The sequence below is a fragment of the Lagenorhynchus albirostris genome, chromosome 10, assembly GCF_949774975.1.
Source record: "Lagenorhynchus albirostris chromosome 10, mLagAlb1.1, whole genome shotgun sequence".
Lineage (NCBI taxonomy): Eukaryota > Metazoa > Chordata > Mammalia > Artiodactyla > Delphinidae > Lagenorhynchus > Lagenorhynchus albirostris.
In genome coordinates, this window is record NC_083104.1 from 32,991,569 (window position 1) to 33,014,105 (window position 22,537).

General features: G+C 40.1%; 1 protein-coding gene and 1 pseudogene across 1 annotated transcript in view; one reads left to right on the plus strand and one right to left on the minus strand.

Annotated features, from left to right (window-relative positions):
* Positions 1 to 22,537, plus strand: part of ERC2 (ELKS/RAB6-interacting/CAST family member 2) — a 610,694-nt gene that overhangs the window by 226,015 nt on the left and 362,142 nt on the right. The window lies entirely within an intron of this gene.
* On the minus strand, positions 10,810 to 11,512 carry LOC132527992 (adenylate kinase 2, mitochondrial-like; annotated as a pseudogene).

Consider the following 22,537-nt stretch of genomic DNA (forward strand, 5'->3'; position numbering starts at 1 on the left):
TGTTTATTGAAGTATAATTGCTTTACAATGTTGTGTTAGTTTCTGCTGTACAACAAAGTAAATTAGCTATACGTATATATATCCCCATATCCCCTCCCTCTGGAGCCTCCCTCCCACCCTCCCTATCCCACCCCTCTAGGTGGTCACGAAGCACTGAGCTGATCTCCCTGTGCTATGCAGGCGCTTCCCACTAGTTCTCTGTTTTACATTTGGTAGTGTATATATGTCAGTGCTACTCTCTCACTTCTCCCAGCTTCCTCTTCTGCCCCTGTGTCCTCAAGTCCATTCTCTATGCCTGTGTGTTTATTGCTGCCCTGCCACTAGGTTGATCAGTACCGTTATTTTAGATTCCATATATATGTGTTAGCATACAGTATTTGTTTTTCTCCTCCTGACTTACTTCACTCTCTATGACAGACTCTAGTTCCATCCATCTCACTACAAATAACTCAATTTCATTCCTCTTCATGGCTGAGTAATATTCCATTGTATACATGTGCCACATCTTCTTTATCCATCCATCTGTCGATGGACATTTAGGTTGCTGCCATGTCCTGGCTATTGTAAATAGTGCTGCAGTGAACATTGTGGTACATGTATCTTTTTGAATTATGTTTTTCTCAGGGTATAATGCCCAGTAGTGGGATTGCTGGGTCATAACGTAGTTCTGTTTTTAGTTTTGTAAGGAACCTCCATACTGTTCTCCACAATGGCTGAATCAATTTACATTCCCACCAACAGTGCAAGAGGGTTCCATTTTTTCCACACTGTCTCCAGCACTTACTGTTTGTAGATTTTTTGATGATGGCCATTCTGACTGGTATGAGGTGATGCCTCATGGTAGTTTTGATTTGCATTTCTCTAATTAGTGATGTTGAACATCTTTTCATGTGTTTGTTGGCCATCTCTAGGTCTTCTTTGGAGAAGTGTCTATTTAGGTCTTCTGCCCTTTTAAAAAAAATTTTTTTATTTACTTATTTTCAGTTTTGACTGCATTGGGTCTTCGTTGCTGCGTGCAGGCTTTCTCTAGTTGAGTCGAGTGGGGGCTACTCTTCACTGTGGTGGCTTCTCTTGTTGTGGAGCATGGGCTCTAGGCGTGTGAGCTTCAGTAGTTGTGGCACGCGAGGTCAATAGTTGTGGCTCACGGGCTCTAGAGCTCAGGCTCAGTAGTGTGACACACAGGCTTAGTTACTCCATGGCATGTGGGATCGTCCTGGACCAGGGATCAAACCCATGTCCCCTGCATTGGCAGGCAGATTCTTAACCACTGTGCCACCAGGGAGTTCCATTCTGCCCATTTTTTGATTGGGTTGTTTGTTTTTTTTGTTATTGACTGCATGAGCTTTTTGTATATTTTGGAGATTAATCCTTTCTCTGTTGCTTCGTTTGCAAATATTTTCTCCCATTCTGAGGGTTGTCTTTTCGTCTTGTTTATGGTTTCCTTTGCTGTGCAAAAGCTTTTAAGTTTCATTAGGTCCCATTTATTTATTTTTGTTTTTATTTTCATTACCCTACGAGGTGGGTCAAAAAGGATCTTGCTGAGATTTATGTCAAAGAGTGTTCTTCCTATGTTTTCTTCTAAGAGTTTTATAGTGTCTGGCCTTACATTTAGGTCTTTAATTCATTTTGAGTTTATTTTTGAGTTTTGTTTTGGTATTAGGAAGTGTTCTAATTTCATTATTTTACATGTAGCTATCCAGTTTTCCCAGCACTATTCATTGAAGAGGCTGTCTTTTCTCCATTGTATATTCTTGCCTCTTTTGTCAAAGATAAGGTGACTGTATGTGTGTGGGTTTATCTCTGGGCTTTCTGTCCTGTTCCATTGATCTGTATTTCTGCTTTTGTGCCAGTACCATATTGTCTTGATTACTGTAGCTTTGTAGTATAGTCTGAAGTCAGGGAGCCAGATTCCTCCAGCTCCATTTTTCTTTCTCAAGATGGTTTTGGTTATTTGGGGTCTTTTGTGTTTCCATACAATTTGTAAATTGTTCTAGTTCTGTGAAAAATACCATTGGTAATTTGATAGGATTGCATTGAACCTGTAGATTACTTTGGGTAGTATAGTCATTTTCACAATGTTCATTCTTCCAATCCAAGAACATGGTATATCTCTCCATCTGTTTGTGTCATCTTTTATTTCTTTCATCAGTGTCTTACAGTTTTCTGAATAGAGGTCTTTTGCCTCCTTAGGTAGGTTATTACTAGGTATTTTATTCTTTTGGTTGCAGTGATAACTGGGATTCTTAATTTCTCTTTCTGATCTTTCGTTGTTAGTGTATATGAATGTGAGAGATTTCTGTGCATTAATTTTGTATCCTGCTACTTCACCAAATTCATTGATCAGCTCTAGTAGTTTTCTGGTTCATCTTTAGGACTCTATGTATAGTATCATGTCATCTGCAAACAGTGACAGTTTTACTTCTTTTCCAATTTGTATTCCTTTTATTTCTTTTTCTTCTCTGATTGCCATGGCTAGGACTTCCAAAACTATGTTGAATAATAGTGATGAGAGTGGGACCCTTGTTTTGTTCTGATATTACAGGAAATGGTTTCAGTTTTCCACCATTGAGAATGATGTTTGCTGTGGGTTTGTCATATTTGGCCTTTATTGTGTTGAAGTAGGTTCCCTCTATGCCTACTTTCTGGAGAGTTTTTATCATAGATGGGTTTTGAATTTTGTCAAAAGCTTTTCCAGCTACTGAGATTATCATATGGTTTTTATCCTTCAGTTTGTTCATATGGTGTATCACATTGATTTATTTGCATGTAGTGAAGAATCTTTGCATCCCTGGGATAAATCCCACTTGGTCATGGTGTATGATCCTTTTAATGTGTTGTTGGATTCTGTTTGCTAGTATTTTGTTGAGGACTTTTGCATCTATGTTCATCAGTGACATTGGTGTGCACTGTTTTCTTTTTTTCTTGATATTTTTGGTTTTGGTATCAGGGTGATGGTGGCCTCGTAGAATGAGTTTGGGAGTGTTCTTCTCGCTGCAATTTTTTGGAAGAGTTTGACAAGGATAGATGTTAGCTCTTCTTTAAATGTTTGATAGAATTCGCCTGTGAATCCATCTGGTCCTGGGCTTTTGTTTGTTGGAAGATTTTTAATCACAGTTTCAATTTCATTGCTTGTGATTGGTCTATTCATATTTTCTATTTCTTCCTGGTTCAGTCTTGGAAGGTTGTACTTTTCTAAGAATTTGTCCATTTCTTCCAGGTTGTCCATCTTATTGGCATATAGTTGCTTATAGTAGTCTCTTATGATCCTTTGTATTTCTGCGGTGTCAGTTGTAACTTCTCCTTTTTCATTTCTAATTTTATTAATTTGAGTCTTCTCTCTTTTTTTCTTGATGAGTCTGGCTGATGGTTTATCAGTTTTGTTTATCTTCTCAAAGAACCACCTTTTAGTTTTATTGATCTTTGCTATTGTTTTCTTCATTTGTTTTTCATTAGTTTCTGCTCTGGTCTGTATGATTCCTTTCCTTCTACTAACTTTGGGTTTTGTTGTTGTTGTTGCTCTTCTTTCTCTTATTGCTTTAGGTGTAAGGTTAGGTTGTTTGAGAATTTTCTCGTTTCTTGAGGTAAGATTGTATTGCTATAAATTTCCCTCTTAGAACTGCTTTTGTTGCATCACATAGGTTTTGGGTCATAGTGTTTTTGTTGTCATTTGTTTCTGTATTTTTTTGATTTCCTCTTTGATTTTTTCAGTGATCTCTTGGTTATCTTGTAGCATACGGTTTAGCCTCCATGTGTTTGTGTTTTCTGCAGGTTTTTTTCCCCTGTAATTGGCATCAAATCTCATAGCATTGTGGTCAGAAAAGATGCTTGATACGATTTCAGTTTTCTTAAATTTACTGAGGCTTTATTTGTGGCCCAAAATATGATCTGTCCTGGAGAATGTTCCATGTGAACTTGAGAAGAAAGTGTATTCTGCTGTTTTTGGATGGAATGTCCTAAAGATACCAGTTAAGTCCATCTGGTCTAATGTGTCATTTAAGGCTTGTGTTTCCTTATTAACTTTTTGTCTGATCTGTCCATTGGTGTAAGTGGGGTGTTAAAGTCCCCCACTATAATTGTGTTACTGTTGACTTCCCCTTTTATGGCTGTTAGTATTTGCCTTATGTATTCAGGTGCTCCTGTGCTGAGTGAATAAATATTTACAATTGTTATGTCTTCCTCTTGGACTGATGCCTTAATCATTATGGAGTGTCCTTCCTTGTGTCTTGTAACATTCTTTAAAGTCTATTTTGTCTGATATGGGAATTGCTAGTCCAGTGTTGTTTTTGATTTCCATTTGCATGGAATATCTTTTTCCATCCCACCACTTTCAGTCTGTATGTGTCCCTAGGCCTGAAGTGGGTCTCTTGTAGACAGGATATATACAGGTCTTGTTTTTGTATCCATTCAGCCAGTCTGTGTCTTTTGGTTGGAGCATTTAATCCATTTACATTTAAGGTAATTACTGATATGTATGTTCTTATTACCATATTCTGAATTGTTTGGGGTTTGTTTCTGTATGTCTTTTCCTTCTCTTGTGTTTCCTGCCTAGAGAAGATCCTTTAGCATTTGTTGTAAAGCTGGTTTGGTGGTGCTGAATTCTCTTAACTTTTGCTTGATTGAAAAGCTTTTGATTTCTTCATCAAATCTGAATGAGATCCTTGCTGGGTAGAATAATCTTGGTTGTAGTTTTTTCCCTTTCATCACTTTTAATATATCCTGCACTCCCTTCTGGCCTGCAGAGTTTCTGCTGAAAGATCAGCTGTTGACCTTATGAGAATTCCCTTGTATGTTATTTCTTGTTTTTCCCTTGCTGCTTTTAATATTTTTTCTTTGTGTTTAGTTTTTGTTAGTTTGATTAATATGTGTCTTGGTGTGTTTCTCCTTGGGTTTATGCTGTATGGGACTCTCTGTGTTTCCTGGACTTGATTGACTATTTCCTTTCCCTTGTTAAGGATGTTTTTGATTATAATCTCTTCACATATTTTCTCAGTCCCTTTCTTTTTCTCTTCTTCTTCTGGGACCCCTATAATTCAAATGTTGCTGCACTTAATGTTGTCCCAGAGGTCTCTGAGACTGTCCTCATTTCTTTTCATCCTTTTTTCTTTATTGTGCTCCTCGGCAGTTATTGCCCCCATTCTATCTTCCAGTTCACTCATCCGTTCTTCTGCCTTAGTTATTCTGCTGCTGATACCTTCTAGTGTATTTTTCATTTCATTTATTGTGTTGTTCATCACTGATTGTTTGTTCTTTAGTTCTTCTAGGTCCTTGTTAAACATATCTTGCATCTTCTCCATCCGTGCCTCCATTCTATTTCTGAGATTCTGGATCATCTTTACTATCATTACTCTGAATTCTTTTTCAGGTAGATTGCCTATTTCCTCTTCATTTATTTGGTTTTGGGGGTTTTTACCTTGTTCCTTCATCTGCAAGATATTTCTGTGTCTTCTCATTTTTTCTAACTTACTGGTTTGAGGTCTCTTTTCCCCAGGCTGCAGGGTCATAGTTCCTCTTGCTTCTGGTCTCTGCCCCCAGTAAGTGAAGTTGGTCCAGTGACTTGTGTAGGCTTCCAGGTGGGAGGGACTGGTTCCTGCATTTTGGAGGGTGGAGCTGAGTCTTTTCCCTCTGATGGGCAGGACCATGTCAGGTGGTGTGTTTTGGGTTTTCTGTGAGCTTAGTATGACTTTAGGCAGCCTGTCTGCTGATGGGTGGGTTTGTGTTCCTGTCTTGCTTGTTGTTTGGCATGAGGTGTCTAGTGGTGGGGGCTGTAGGCGGTTGGCTGGAACTGGGTCTTGGATTTGGATGGAGGCCTCTGTGAGAGCTCTCACTGTAATATTCTCTGGGGCCAGGAATTCTCTGGTGGTCCAGCATCCTGGACTCAGTGCTCCCACCCCAGAGGCTCAGGCCCAACTTCTGGTCGGGAAGCCACAACCCTGCAAGCTACTTGTCATGGCAATAAAGGGGATTAAAGAATAAGAAAAAAAAAAGACAAACAAAACCCCAGACAAATGGTAAAAGCAAAATCAAAGATTGAAGAACGGAAACAAAGAAACACACCCAAAAGAAACAAAAACAACCAAAGAAAACAAAAAAGAAGAGAACACCACACAGACAAAAGAACCCCAAAATGAAATCAAACAATTAAAAACAAAACTAACAAAAACAGAGAACAAAAAACAAAACCAAAGCAGAGTGCCAGCTGAAGAATAAAGCAACGAAAACAGAAGAAACAGACAAAAGTGATTAAAAGGAAAAAAAAAAAAGGAAAAGGGAAAAAAACCACAGGACAACAGAAGAACAAAGTAAAAATAGAAATATAAAAGATTAAAAATATATTAAAAAAGGAAAAAACAGAACAGAAAAGCAAAGTAAAAATATATAAAAAGATAAAAAATATGTTTAAAAAAATCCCCAAGGACTACATAAAAATAAAAATTAAAAAAAAAACCCAAAAAACAGAACTAGCAACAGAACAAACCAAAACATAATAGTAGTAATAATGTTTTCCTGGGGTCTCAGCTGTCAGTGTCTTTGCCCCCACTGTGAGCCACAGCCCACCTCTGCCTCCCCACGAGGCCCTCCAGTGCCTAGGCTGGTCTCTGGATCTGCTGTGGGCCTGTGGAGACAGCTTGGAGTCTGATCTGGCCCTATTCCCACATGTGCTTGCCCCCAAAGTCCACAGCTGCTAGAGCTAGACTGTTTTCATTTGTGGGAACACTCGTCCGCTCAGATATTCTGTACACGCAGGGTCTCCCTAGCTGATGACGGGGATTTAACCTGCAGGTTGTACAACTGATGGAAAGATTTTCGCTCCTCTTCCTTAGTCACCCCACCCCTGGGGTTTGTCTGTGGTTTTATCCCCACCTCTGCATGTGGGCCACCCACAGGAGTTTGCTACCAAGGCTGCCCTGGAGCACTTGGGTCTGCCCTGGTGAGGACAGGGCGTGGAGGTGGTATGGCTCCTTGGATCATGGGAGCCCTGGCGGTGCCAGGTGTGCAAGGAAGCCAGCGGCCATGGGCTCAAGAGATAGGACCCTAGTGGGAGCCTTTTCTAGTGCCTGGTGGAAGTTGCTGAAGGCCAGCCCTGGCTAGGCTTTTTCTAGTGCCTGGTGGTAGGCATGCGAGGGCCAGCCCTGGCCGGGTTTCTTTTAGTGCCCAGCAGCAGACGCGTGAAGGTCAGCCCTGGTAGGACTTTTTTTATTGCCTGGCTGCAGGTGCCGGTTTGTGGAGAGACAGAGGCTACAGTGGTGGCTCCGTGTGACTCAGCAGTAGTGCCCTGCTTCCATCGCAGTCTGGTTTTCCTTCATAGGCATTCCCTGTTGTGGATTTCCTCCCTCCCGTCCCCTCAGGCCATCTCCCCACAGCCAGCAGCAGTCGTCGCCCCAGGTTTGCTCTCTAATCACCACGCACCAGCTCCCAGCCCCTGTGTGCACTGGTGGACACACGTCCCTGCCTGGGGCACGCAGGACTGTGGTGGCTCGTCTGCCACAGATCGGTTGCTTCAACCTCCTCTGACAGCCTCAAATGTTTCCCTTCTGTCCCAGCCTATTTTGCTGTCGGTGAGGGGGCTTCCCCGGATGTGGAAATCTCTCCCCTGCTTCATTTCTCCCCTCCACCCCCATGGTGCAGGTCCTGTCCCACTTCCTCCCCTCCTCCTCCTCCCTTCTTTCTTTTGTCCTACCCAGTTATGTGGGGATCTTTATAGTCCTTTCTGGTGTCCAGGGTCTTCTGCTAGTGTTCTGCTGGTGTTCTGTGAGAACTGTTGAATCTTTAGATGTATTCCTGATGCATCCGTCCTCCTACTCGTCTGCTATCTTGGAACCCCCCGCATGCCGGCTTTTTAGTTGTGGCATGTGGGCTTCTTAGTTGAGGCATGCAGACTCTTAGTTGCAGCATGCATGTGAACTCTTAGTTCCCCAAACAGGGATCGAACCCGGTCCCCCTGCATTGGGAGCATAGAGTTTTACCCACTGGGCCACCAGGGAGGTCCCGTTTATGTTCTCTTGGTAGTGTCCTTTTCTGTGCAGAAGCATTTAGTTTAATGTAGTCCTATTTGCTTATTTTTGTTTTTGTCTTCCTTGTCTGAGGAGACAAAGCAAAAAAAAAAAAATACTGCTAAGATAGATGTCAAATAGTGTACTGCTTATATTTTCCTCTTGGAGTTTTATGATATCAGGTCTTATATTTAAGCCTTCAATCCGTTTTGAGTTTATTTTTGTATATGGTGTGAGAAAGTAGTCCAGTTTGATTAGTTTGTATGTAGCTGTCCAGTTTTCCCCACATCATTTACAAGGCTGTCTTTTCCCCATTGTATACTTTTGCTTCCTTTGTCATAAATTAATTGACCATATAAGCATGGGTTTATTTCTGCACTCTCTATTATGTTCCATTGATTTACATGTCTGTTCTGGTATCCGTATGATACTGTTTTGATTACTGTAGCTTTGTAGATGTAGGTTGCAATTAGGGAGCATGATACTTCTAACTTTGTTCTTCTTTCTCAAGATTGCTTTGGCTCTTCAGGGTCTTTTGTGTTTCCATATAAATTTTAGGATTATTTGTTCTAGTTCTTTGAAAAATGCATTGGAATTTTGATAGGGATTGCACTGAATCTGTAGATTGCTTGAATAGTATGGTCATTTTAACAATATTCAGTACAGTCCATGAGTGTGGCATATCTTTCCATCTGCTTGAGTCATAATCAATTTCTCTCATCCCTGTCTTACAGTCTTCTAAGGACAAATCTTTTACCTCCTTTTCTAGGTTTATTCCAAGGTATTTTATTCTTTTTGATGAAATTGTAAGTGAGGTTGTTTTATTACTTTTTCTTTCTGAGAGTTTGTTAATGAATACAAATGCAACAGATTTCTATATATTTTGTATCCTGCAATTTTACTGAATTCATTTATTAGTTCTCATAGTTTTTTGGATTTAAGATTTTCTGTATATATTATCATGTCATCTGCAAATGGTGACAGTTTTACTTCTTTCTTTGTAATTTGGGTTCCTTTTATTTCTTTTTCTGATTCCTGTGGCTAGGATTTTCAGTATTATGTGTCTTGCTTAACTAAGACTCCTGATACTATGTTGAATAAAAGTGGCAAGAGTGGGCATCCTTGTCTTGTTCCTCAATTAAAGGGAATGCTTTCAGCTTTTCTCTGTTGAGTATGATGTTGGCTGTGGGTTTGTCATATATAGACTTTCTTACATTGAGATATGTTCCCTCTATACCCACTTTGTTGAGAGTTGTTACCATAAATAGATGTTGAATTTTGTCATGTTTTTTCTGCATCTATTGAGATGATCATATGATTTTTAGTCTTCAGTTTGTTAATGTGGTGTACCACATTGATTAATTTGAGGATATTAAACCATTGTTGCATCCCTGGGATAAATCTCTCTTGATTATGGTGTATGATCCTTTTAATGCACTGCTGAATTCTGTTTGCTAATATTTCATTGAGGATTTTTGCATGTATGTCCATCAATGATATTGGCCTATAATTTTCTTTCTTTGTGAAAATCTTTGTCTGTCTTTGGTATCACAGTGATGCTGGCCTTGTAGAATGAGTTCAGAAGCATTCCTTCCTCTTAATCTTTTGGAGTAATCTGACTAGGATACGTGTCAGCTCACCTTTAAATGCTTGGTAGAATTCACCTGTGAAGCTGTCTTGTCCCGACTTTTGTTTCTTGGGATTTTGTTTTAGAAGTAACTGATTCAGTTTCATTACTGGTAATCTGTTCATATTTTTTTATTTCTTCCTGATGCCATCTTTGGAGATTGTATGTTTCTAGGAATTTATCCACTTCTTCTAGGTTATCCATTTTTTTGGCATCTGACTGTTTATAGTAGTCTCTTAATCCTTTGGATTTCTGTGGTGTCGGTTGTAACTTGTCTTTCATTCCTCGCTCCCTCCCTCCCTCCCTTCCCTACTTCCTTTCTTTCTTTTTTTTTTTTTTTTTACAAACTTTTAACATAGTTAAGAAAGGCACCTCATTGAAAATAATACATCACAGTGCTGTTGAGTGATCCCAGTCACAGGATTTGAGGATGGAAAGGACAGTCTTTGGAGAATGTTGCTTAGGACACTTGCTTATTTATTAAAAAGGGTTCTTTCACACGACATGGGTGGAGGAAGGCAAGAGTGTAGGAATGTGGCATATGCTGGGTGGCTGCCAAGAGCTTACCCACGAGAGCAGGTGGGCTGGTAAATCAGTGATAAGTTGGGAGGGGAGTGAGACCAGCTGCCCCACCTGCCCCACGACTCCAGTAAACCTGATGTGCTGAGCCACTGCTCCCATGTACACACTCCATATCTCTTTCAAATGGGGAGATGACTTTTTGATCTCATGGTATGGGGAGCCAGGGTTAGTAGTTAACTCCTGCCCTGTTCCAAGCTACAGGACAGACAGGACAACAGTGTGATTTCCTGCGTTCCTGGGCTGGCATGAGGTTCCCATAAAAGCTGAGGTCTTAAGGCACTGGCTTTAAAAAATACTGTCACCAGTCTGGAGTAAATGCCAACGTGATTCCTTAGAAATAATACTGCCTCTCCCTGTTTCTATTTATACCCTCCAGTCAGTGTTTTAAAAAATTAATTTTTCCCTTTGCTTATACTTTTTGAGACTTCTACTCCATGTAAAAGAAATCGCTTCACTGCAGCACTGCTGCTCTTCCCATTCTCCTCTTGACCCCTCACCACTCCTCCCTCTCCATCCTTACCCTGACCACCCCTGCCCTCTGCCCAGTATCTAAGAGCAGGGATCATGCCGTGGAGTGATGAGCAGTGGTGCAGCCTTGGCCTTCTGTTACTAGGATGTAGCTTTGGAGAAGGCTGCTAGGATGCTTACAGACATGACATCGGGGGTCTGGGATGAATCAGTGGTAGAGTGGATCCCCCGTTTACTGTAGTAAACCAGTGGGGTTGTCTGAGTGTGGTAGGCCTCCAGGCAGATTTTTAAGGCCTTCTCATTATCATCTGATCGGTGGACCAAGGGTTCCCCTGTGATGTCATCTTTCATGGGCTCCCTTGGGAAGTTGAACTCCTTGTGGTAGGAATGGCCACTCTGGGGGTGAATCTGTCATCCTGTGATTCTCCAGATCAGCAGAGAGTCTGGAATGCTGAATTCAGTCACAGAATCAAGCTTCTGTTTCCTCTTTTCCATGAGGTGATCAAGCATTTCTGCCTGCCCCACAGTTCAAGGGAAGCCGTCTAGAAGAAAACCATTTTTTGCATGGAGGGGTCTCCAAATTTTTCTCAATGCACTCCACGACCATTCCATCTCTCACCAGTTTCCTGGCATCTATCGTTGCCTTCAGCTTTTTTCCCAGCTCTGAGCCAGAAGCCACTATGGCCTTCAGAACGTCTCCAGTAGCCAAATGGCAGACACAGAAGCTTTCAGCGAATTTGGGTGCCTGGGTACCCTTGCTGGCTCTGGGCGGCCCCAGCAGCACAGACCGGCTGCCTTTAGGACACTCTTGGGCCCATTTGGCTGCGGGCACGTTGGGAGCCATGGCTGCTGAAGCCTCTCACTCTCTTTCACTTCCAATTTTATTTATTTGGGCCTCTTTCATTTTTTTCTTGATGAGTCTGGCTAAAGGTTTATCAATTTTTATCAATTTTATGTTTTCTAAGAACTAATTCTTAGTTTTATTGATTTTTTTTCTATGTTTTTCTTAGTCTCTATTTCATTGGCTTCTGCTCTGATCTTTATTATTTCCTTCCTTCTACTAACTTTGGGTGTTGTGTGTCCTTTTTCTAGTTCCTTTAGGCATAAGGTTAGATTGTTGATATGAAATTTTTCTTGTTTCCTGAGGTAGGTCTGTATTGTTTTAAATTTCCCTCTTAGATTTGCTTTTGCAACCCATTCATTTTGGACCATTGTGTTTTCATTTCCTCTTTGCTTCAGGACGCACTGGTTGTTTAGTAGCATAGTGTTTTGTGTTTGTGTTTTTTGCAGTTTTTTCCCTGTAGTTTATTTCTAATCTTATACCATTGTGGTCAGGAAACATGCTTGATATGATTTCAGTCTTTTTAAATTCATTGAGATTTGTTTTGTGGCTTAGCCTGTGATCTATCCTGGAGAATGTTCCATGTGCACTTGAAAAGAATGTTTTTCTGCTGTTTTTGGTTGAAATGTTCTTTATGTGTCTGTTAATTCCATCTGATGTATCATTTAAGATCAGGGTTTTCTCACTGATTGTCTGGATGATCTGTCCATTGAGGTAAGTAGGGTGCTAAAGTTCCCTACTAACTATGGTATTACCGTCAATTTCTCTTTTTATCTCTGTCAATATTTGCTTTATGTATTTAGGTGCTCCTGTGTTCAGTGCGTATATATTTACAATTGGTGTTTCTTCTTGTTGGATTGATCCTTTTATCATTATGCAATGCCCTTCTTTGTCTCTTGTTACAATACTTGCTTTAAAGTCTGTTTTGTCTGATATAAGTATAGCTACCGCAGCTTTCCTTTTGTTTACATTTGCATGGAATACTTTCTTCCATCCTCTCACTTTCAGTCTCTGTGTGTATTTAGCTCTGAAGTGAATCTCTTGTAGGCAGCATATAGATGGGTCTTGTTTTTATCCATTCACCCACTCTGTCTTTTGATTGGCAAATGTAGTCCATTTACAATTTAAAGTAATTCTTGATAGGTACGTACTTATTGCCATTTTGTTGATTGTTTTCTAGTTGTTTTTGTGTTCTTTTTAGTTTTCTTACACTTATTTTGCTCTCTTCCCTTGTGACTTGATCACTATCTTAAGTGTTTGGATTCCTTTCTCTTTTTGTGTGTGTTTCTATTATAGTTTTTTGCTTTGTGGTCACCATGAGGTTCATATAAAACAGTTTATATGGGGTTATTTTAAGTTGATGATCTCTTTAGTTTGAATGTGTTCCAACAACCCTGTGTTCCTCCCAACCACATTTAATGTTTCTGACATCATATTTTATATCTTTTTATTTTGTGTATCACTTAACTACTTATTGTGGATATAAATGTTTTTTGCTACTTTTGTCTTTTTGCTTTCCTACTAGCTTTATAAGTGGTTGATCTACTACCTTTACTGTATGTTTGCTTTTACCAGTGAGATTTTTTCTTTCATAATTTTTATATTTCTAATTGTAGCCTTTTCTTTTCCACTTAAAGAAGTCCACTTAACGTTTCTTGTAAAGTTGGTTCAGTGGTGCTAAACTCTTAGGTTTTGCTTATCTGTAAAACCTTTTATCTCTTCTACAAATCTGAATGATAACCTTGCCAAGTAGTGTATTCTTGGTTGTAGGGGTTTTCCTTTCATCACTTTGGATATATTGTGCCACTCCCTTCTGATCCGCAAAGCTTCTGTTGAAACATCAGGTGATAGCCTTATGGGAGTTCCCTTGTACATAACTAATTGCTTTTCTCTTGCTGCTTTTAAGATTCTCACTTTAATTTTTGCCATTTTAAATATGATGTGTCTTGATGTGGCCCTCTTTGGGCTCATCTTGTTTGGGACTGTCTCTGCTTCCTGGACTTGGATGTGTTTCCTTTCCCAGGTTGGGGACGTTTTCAGCTATTATTTCTTCAAATAATTTCTCTGCCCCTTCCTCTTAACTCTTCTCCTTCTGGGACCCCTATAAGGCTAATGTTAGTATGTTTGATATTTTCTCAAACTATCATTTCTTTGATTCTTTCTTCTGTTCAGCTTGGGTGATTTCCACTACTTTGTCTTGCAGATTGCTGATCCATTCCTCTGTATCATTTAATCTACTGTTGAGTTCATCTAGTATATTTTATTTTATTTTATTTTTATTTATCTTATTTTTGGCTGCATTGGGTCTTCGTTGCTGTGCATGGGCTTTTCTCTGGTTGAGGCGGGCGGGGGCTACTCTTCGTTGTGGTGCGCAGGCTTTTCGTTGCGGTGGCTTCACTTGCTGTGGAGCACGGGCTTTAGGCACACAGGCTTCAGTAGTTGTGGCATGTGGGCTCAGTAGTTGTGGCTCGCGGGCTCTAGAGAGCAGGCTCAGTAGTTGTGGCTCATGGGCTTAGTTGCTCCGCGGCATGTGGGATCTTCCCGGACCAGGGCTTGAATCTGTGTCCCCTGTATTGGCAGGAGGATTATTAACCACTGCGCCATCAGGGAAGCCCTTGTCTAGTATATTTTAAAACTTCATTCATTGTATTTGTCAGCTCTGTTTGGTTCTTCTTTATATCTTTAAACTCTATTGACATTCTCACTGTGTTCATCCATTATTCTTCCCCTTTTTAAGAATTACCTTGAACTCTTTATTGGATAGATTGCATATCTCCACTTTTTCAGTTTATTTTTTCTGGCTTTGTCTTGATCCTTTATTTGGAACATATTTCATTGTCTCCTCAATTTGCCTAATTCTCCGTGTTTATTTCTGTGTCTGAGGTAGGTTTGTTACATTTCTCAATCTTGGAGAAATGTAGCAGAAATGTGGAAGACATCCTATGAGGTCCAGTACCTTCTGTTTTGTCAGAGCCAACTTACTCATCATGCTGGTAGACGGGGTGGGCCCCTGGCTCGGTTGGCTACAAGGCCTTGCCTTATGTGGTGGCTGTGGGTCCGCCAGTGGGCAGGGTAGGTTTTCTGTGCCATTGGTTGCATGGCCTTTGGAGCCTGGTGTTGGTGCCAGACTTCTGGTGGGTGGAGCGGGCCCCCACGTGGTTGGGTGTGAAACCTGGGGGCCCTGGTGCTGTTGCTGGCCCGCTAGTGGGCGAGGCCAGGTCCTGGTGTGTCTAGGTGCACAGACTGTGGGTCATAGAGCTGGTGCCAGCTTACTGGTGGCTGGGTAAGACCCCAATGCTAATAGGCTAGAGGGAGGATTCCAGACTACTGCTTCTGTGCTGGGACTTGAAGTGTGTGAGATTTTGCTCATGCCCTCTGAGAGCTGAGTCTGTTTTCCATAACCCTCCATCTCTCCCAAACATAAGCCCCACTGGTTTACGAAGGCAGACATTCTGCAGGTTTGTCTTCCCAGTGTAGGAGCCCAGTGTGGGGTTTGGACACCTTGTTCCTTCGGGAGGTCTTCTAGCATTGTGATCTTTTTCCCATTTGTGGGTTGCCTCCCTGGGATTGTGGGTCCTGACTAACCATGTCTCTGCCCCTCGTACTTTCATTGTGCTTCCCTCTTTTTATATATATATATATATATATATATATATATATATATTTAGTTGTGGAACATCTTTTCTTCTAGTCTTCAGGTGGTTCTCATAGACACTTGCTCTGTAAGTAGTTGTAATTTTGGTGTGTTCATGGGAAGAGGTGAGTTCAGGGTTTTCCTCCTCTACCATCTTGGCCTGGATCAGGCTAGACTTCGTATACAACAAATCCTTGCTCAACTTTCTTCTCTACTTCATATGGGTTTCCTCCCTCTCTTATGGGTTCCCCTCTGAACTCTCCCTTAAGAAATCACTTACATAAAAGTCCCTGTCTCAGACTATACCTCTTAGGAATCTGACCTAAGATATAGAAATGGACTAAGGTAAATGACCTGGGTACTGCTGAGATCACCTGACACTGTGTCATATAAGAAACAGTGTGTAGAATAGGACTCTTTAGTAAGAAAGACTTTGGACTGAGAAGCTGTCATCATGGGATAAGAACCTGTCACCATGGAAGAGGAACCTGATTTGTTCTTTTCTCCTTGAAAGAGTAGAACAAACGTCTGTATATAGAAGCTTCAGAGCCATGTATGCCACCTCAGTGTGGAAAGAACTGTCTAATAGGGGATTCCAAAGGTTAGTAAAAGATTAACCACACTATATTAGTTTCTATTGCTGCCATAAAAAATTAGCACACATTTAGCACAACTTTTTTATTAGCTCATAGATCAGCAGTTCTGGTACATCATGGCTCAATTGGATTTTTTGCTTTGACTCTCATGAGACCAAAACCAAAGTGTGCTCTTTTCTAGAGGTTCTTGAGATCAATGTGCTTCCAAGCTTGTTTAGGTTGTTGGTCAAATCTACTTCCTTGTGTTTGTAGAACCAAGGTCCCCATTTCCTTGTTGGCTATTAACTGGGGACCATCCTCATTCCTTGGAGGCCCCTTCTGGTCCTTTCACATGGCCCCTATATCTCAGAACCAACAGTGGCACATTGAAACTTTCTCATGCTTAGCAGTCTCTCTGGCTTCCCCATCTGCTACTTCTGTCTTCTGCCTCAGTCAGAATAAGTTCTGAGCTTTGAAAGAGCTCATGTGATTAGATTGGGCCCACCCAGATATCTTAATATAGATATTAAGATTCCTATCTTAATATCTATAACCTTAGTTACATCTGGAAAGCCCCTTTTGCCATGTAATATAATGTATTCACAGGTTTTGGAAATGAGTGGACATCTTTGTTAGTGGGTGTTATTCTGCTGACTGTAGTTTGCCCTCTGCCCCTTACAGATTCACGTCCCTCCCAAATAAAAAATACATTTGCTCCATCCCAAAGTCTCAAAGGTCTCATCCCATTACAACATCAACTCAGAGTCCCCAAATCTCATCAGTTCAAAATTCCCATCATCTAAATCGTCTAAAATTATGTACGGATGAGGCTCTTGGTATAACCTATTATGTACAACTCCTGAGGCACAATTCCTCTCCATCAGGGGACGTATGAAACTAAAACAATTTATCTGCTTCCAGTAGACAATGATAGGTTAGGCATAGGATAAGTTACAGACGTTCCAGGTTAAACAAGGGAGAAATGGAAGGTAAAAGGGAGCTACTAGGTCCAAGGCAGTTTCAAAATCCAGCAGGGCAAACTTCACTAGGTTTCAAGGCCTGGAAACAATCCTCTGTGGTTCTTGGTTCCACGCTAAAAACCTATCGCATCCGTTGTGCTCAGGTGCTCTCCCATTCAAGTACTAACCAGGCCCAAAGCTTGCTTAACTTCCAAGATCAGATGAGATCAGGTACACGGGTAGAGGTGAATGACCAGGATGCTGCTGAGAGCACCCAACATTGTGCCATATAAGACATAGTGGATAGAATAATGACCGCTTAGTAAGAAAGACTTTGGACAGAGAAGCTCTCATCATGGGAGAGGTGGATCCTGTTTTCCTCATGTTCCCAAATGAGTAGAACAAAGGCCATTGTATATAAGGTTCAAGGAGAAGTATTTCAGCTCAGAAAGAGTCCTCTGGTAGATTTCTGTTGGAGTCCAAAAATGGTTAAAGACTAACCACCCACCTGTACTTTTCCATGAAGCTTTCCATAGTCCTTCCCTCATCAGGCCTGGATGCTTACCTCTCATTCTCTCCCATTAGCATATTGTTCAAAACTGGTGAGGGCCTAACAGGGGACTGAAAAACAAACCAAAAGTCAGGTTCAGTTAGCTGTTAAAACCCTAGACATTTGCAGAGCGTGAAGGAAACACAAATAGCAATCTAAACCTGGTGTTACGTTAGTAATTAAGGGTGTGCGTTTAAGAGTCAGATACCTTGGTCACACTCTCAAGTTTACTAGTTCTGTGATCTTGGGCATATTATTTAACTCTCTGAGTTTGAGTGTTTGCAGCTTTGTCATGGGGGTGGTAACTCCTACCTATAGGGGTGTTATGCAGATTCACCCAGGAGCTAGATGGGAGGCATGGAGCTTGGCATATGGTAAGCATTCTGTAAATGGTGGCTGCTATCATTGTGGTCTGGTAATCTAGTTATGTATTCCCTCTTCCACTAGATAGTCAAGTTCCTTGAGACCTGACATGTTTCATAGTCACTGTGCTACATCTATCTTATTTTAAATTATTTTTTATTTTTTTGAATAATTTTTAAAGTTTTATTTTATTGAGGTGTAGTTGATTTACAATATCATATAAGTTGCGTGTATGCGACATAGTGATTCACAATTTTTAAAGGTCATACTCCATTTATAGTTATTATAAAAATCGGCTATACTCCCTGTGCTGCACAGTATGTCCTTGTAGCTTATTTATTTTATTCTTTGTAGTTTGTACTCCTTAACACCCTACCCCTTATCTTGCCCCTCCCTGTTACATTTATCTTTGATATCTCTGTATTGTTTATTACGTGTTAGGTCCTTAGTAATTATTGAATTAAATAACTAAACTTTATTATTTAGTTTATTTGGGACAAACTTTATCCCAAAAAACTTTGGACATCGCTAACACCACTGGCCAAATATTTGAAAGCTGGCATCTCATTCTATTACTTTCTATTGTTCCCAGGATCATAGTGTCCAAAGGAACAAGATAAATCTGTCAAACCATCTTTAATGCAGATTTAGCAAAAAGTCAGTTATATATCAAAACAAATTAAGGGAATTGTGTATGTGCAGAGATTCAGATGGTATGGTCTTATGTTCCCAAATATCCATTTTTTGTGAAGACTAAAAAAATAAGTTAACAGTAAGTTTACTTCGCTGTACAGTAGAAACTAACACAACATTGTAAAATAACTCTACCCCAATTAAAAAAAACAGCAAGCTTATATCATTTTTACATATTTCCATTGAAACTGCTTTCCCATCTCTCTGGAATTTGAAGTCTTCTGTATAAGACCAAGATCTTCATGAGGACCTAAATGGCCTTACACAGCCTGTCCTTTTCCTAGTCCTGACCTCTTGGGCCTCATCTCCCAGCACCCTCTTCATCACTCTCTCCACTCCAACAGCACTGTGCAACTCACCATCTCCCGAAACCTCTAGGCATGATATCACTTCCACTGAGAATGCTTGCACCGGAGTGTAAGGCAGGTATATTCTGTGTTTTACCTGGCACATAGTGGTCCTTCAGTATTCCTTGAATTATTCAGGCAGACCCAGTGGCGACGATAGCCAGTATCAGATCACAGAACAAGTGGCAGGGAAGGCATTCTGCCAGGCTTCATTCTGTAATATACTTTCAGGAATACTAATAACCATTCAGGGGCAACAAGAAAAATAAGGATGAGTTTCAGTGATTGAGAGTGTGCTGAGTGCCAGCCCAGCCAAGCACTACACATATGCTTACCTCAACTCAACTTCACCATCCTGAGGATCAGAAAACATTCAGGCACTTGCCTAAGGTCACACACCTAGTAGACGGAGTGGACAGGATCCGTTTAACGGTAGTGGATGAATTTTAAAACTTTTAAGAGCTTTCCAAATAGTGAGGTTTCATTTTTAACTTTTGTTATTGTTTTATTATGTGGGCAAAGGATGTGTCCTATATCACTTCTAACTTTTGGAATCCATTTGAGATTTTTCTTGGTGGTCTGGTATGTGATCAATCTGTTTAAATATTCCATGGAATCTTGAAATGGAAATCTATAGGATCCAAAATAGAATTGTCTATTAATTCAGTCTTACTAATTATATCACTTAAATCTTTTACATAGTTATTTTTTAGTACTTGATCTTTCAAACATTGAGAATGATGTTAATATTTGAAAGTAACTGTTTTTTATCCACTTCTCTGTGCCTAACCATGTTTGCCATTTGTTTTAATATCTAATATGGATATCAGTACCAGACAACTGTTATTGAGAGTAAGTTTCTGTATGTTTTCAAGTACTCAAGAAAAGATTGAGAAATGGAAGACTGAATCAAAGGAATATTATGCAGGTGGCTACAATGAAAGAAGCCAGTGGAGATAAAGGTGTCACCTTTAAATATCAAATCAAAGCCAAGTGGTGAAACATGGGCAGTAAGCGTGGTGGTTAGAAGCAGAGACCCTGGAACCAGACTTCCTGGCATAAATCCCAGCAGTGCAGTTCAGTAGACTGGGCAAGTTATAACTTCTCTATGCTTCCATTTCTTGGTGTGAAAAAATGGTGATAATAATAGTACCTACCTAAGGAGGTTATTGTGATGATTAAACAAGTTACTATTTATAAAGTGCTTAGAAGAGTGCTTAGCACACAGCAGTGTATAAGTATCCATTAGCTATTATCATCCTTCACATCAGACTCCTTTTGGTCCAAAGGTATTCTAGAACCACCAGGCTTATAATATCAATTGTACTGTTTCATTCAATGTGTCTATATTAATTGAGCACTTACTCTTGGCAGGTACTATGTTAGTTACTGGGAGTATAATGGACATACAGGGTCCCTATGCTTATGGAATTTACCACTCAGTGGTAAATACAGACACGAAGCTATTAATTGCAGCCATATCCAATGATAGGAAGAAAAGGTACACAGTGCTATGAAAGTCTAAATGAGGGTGGAGGAGGATGTAGACTAGTCTGGGGGGTCAGGTAATGGCTCTTCTGTGACATATTTGTAATCTACGGCTTTAAAATAAATTACCCCAAACACTTAGTGTCTTAATACAGCAAATGCTTATTATCTCATAGACTCTGTGGGTCTGGAATATAGGAGTCACTTAGCTCAGTGGTTCTGGCCCAGAGTACCTCAAGAGGTTGCAGTCAAGCTGTTGGGTAGGGCCACAGGCATCTGAAGGCTTCACCGAGGCTGGACAGTCCACTTCTACAATGGCTTATTCACATGACTGTTGGCAGGAGGCCTCAGTTTCATGTCATATGGGCCTCTCTTTAGAGCTTGAATGTCTTCATGATGTGGCAGCTGGCTTCTCCCAGAACAAGTGGTCCAAGAATGTGAGCAAGAAGGATGCCATAATGTCTTTTATGACCAAGCCTCAGAAGTCACACATGTTACTTCTACTGTATTCTCTTTGTTAGAACTGAGTTATTAAGTCCAGTCCACAGCCAAGGGGAAGATATTTAGGCTTCACCTTATAAAGGGAATATACAAAATTTGTGGACATATTTTAAATTACCACACAAGGAGATGGCTAGATTGATTATTGAAGATATTCTAGACCAGGGGTTGACAAACTTTATGTACAAGGCCAGGTAGTAGATATTTCTTGCTTTGTGAGTCCATATTGTCTCTGTTATAACTATTCAACTCTGCCATGAAATGAAATGAAAGCAACCATAGACAATATGAAAGTGAATGGATATAGTAGTGTTTCAATAAAACTTTATTTACCAGAACTGATGGTGGGCTATAGTTTGCTGACCCCTACAGATACAAGAGATGAAAAGGGTAGAGGATTATTTCAAGCAGAAAAACAGAATGTTTCATAAAGAACAGAATTATTGGGCACTTAAGAGTAAAGGTACCAAAAAAAGGTTTTTTTTCACGTACTAGGAGGTTTACTACAAAATTGTTTGTAATAGAAAAAAAGAATAGAGAACACTTATTTCCTCACATAAATTCTAAAAACATAAATATTGTTGAGGTAAAAACCAAAATGCAAAAGCTTTGTGCAATATGGACAGCTGTCATTTATGTAAATGAGAAAACAATGTACTCTGTTGTTAGATTTTACTATTTATGAGGACATACATATGTAATAAAAGCACAGAACATGCATGAGAAAGACACCAACTTTAGATGATGGTTTCTCTTTAGCAGAATGGAAGTGGTGAAGGTTGTGGAACTTAAACAGTTTCTGTTATATATTGTTAAAAAATTTTTTTTTAATTGTGATGAATACACACAACATAAAATTTACTACCTTAACCATTCTTAAGTGTACAGTTCAGTAGTGTTAAGTATATTCACACTGTTATGCAACCAGTCTTGAGAACTTTTTCATTTTGCAAAATCGAAACTCTGTACCCATTAAACAACTCTCCATTTCCCCCTGCTCTCAGCCCCTGGCAGTAATCATTCTACTTTCTGTTTCTATGGTTTTGAGTACTCTAGATGCCTCCTATCAACCATACAATATTTGTCTTTTTGTGACTGCTTTATTTCACTAAGCATAATGTCCTTGAGTTTTATCCATGTTGTAGCAAGTTTTAGAATTTCCTTCCTTTAAAGCTGAGTAATACCTTGTATGTATACACCACATTTGATTATTCATCCATCTGTTGATGGACACTTCAGTTGCTTCCACCTTTTGGCTTTTCTGATAATGCTGCTATGAACATGGGTGTACAAATCTAAAACAGAGTTTTGATGAAAGAAATGATCAGTAAATCATTGTGCAATATAGCAGCCTGAGCAAATATAGTAGCCCGAAGGTCTTTTTTCCTTCCATTCTCCCACAGCACATTCCAGTCAGACTTTCACTCACACTATCCACCTACTGGATAGTCAAGGTTATTAATGCCCTGCTTGTTGCTAAGTCCTGTGGTCTTTCCTCTGGCTTCATCCTATTAACTGCTCAGCAGCAATTGATAAGGTGGTCATTCCTGCATCCTGGGCTTATTTGCTTCACTTGATTTCCAGGATGCTACTCTCCTGGTTCTTTTCCTACCTCTATTTCTTCTCAGTCTCCTTTGCTGCTTCCTCCTCACTTCTCAGACCCCTTAATGTTGGATTGCCCCTGGGCTCAGTCCTCTGATTTCTCCTCTCCTCTCTATGCTTAGTCCCTAGTTGGTTTTATCTAGGCTCATTGCTTTAAATGCTATCTATTCACCGATTTGAAATTTGTAATTGTAGCTTTTACTTCTCCCCTCACATCCAACTCATCTATTAAACCGCCTACTCAGCATCTCCACTTGAATGTCTAATAGCATCACAAACTTAACACAGGCAAAACCAAACTCTTGATTCCCATAAC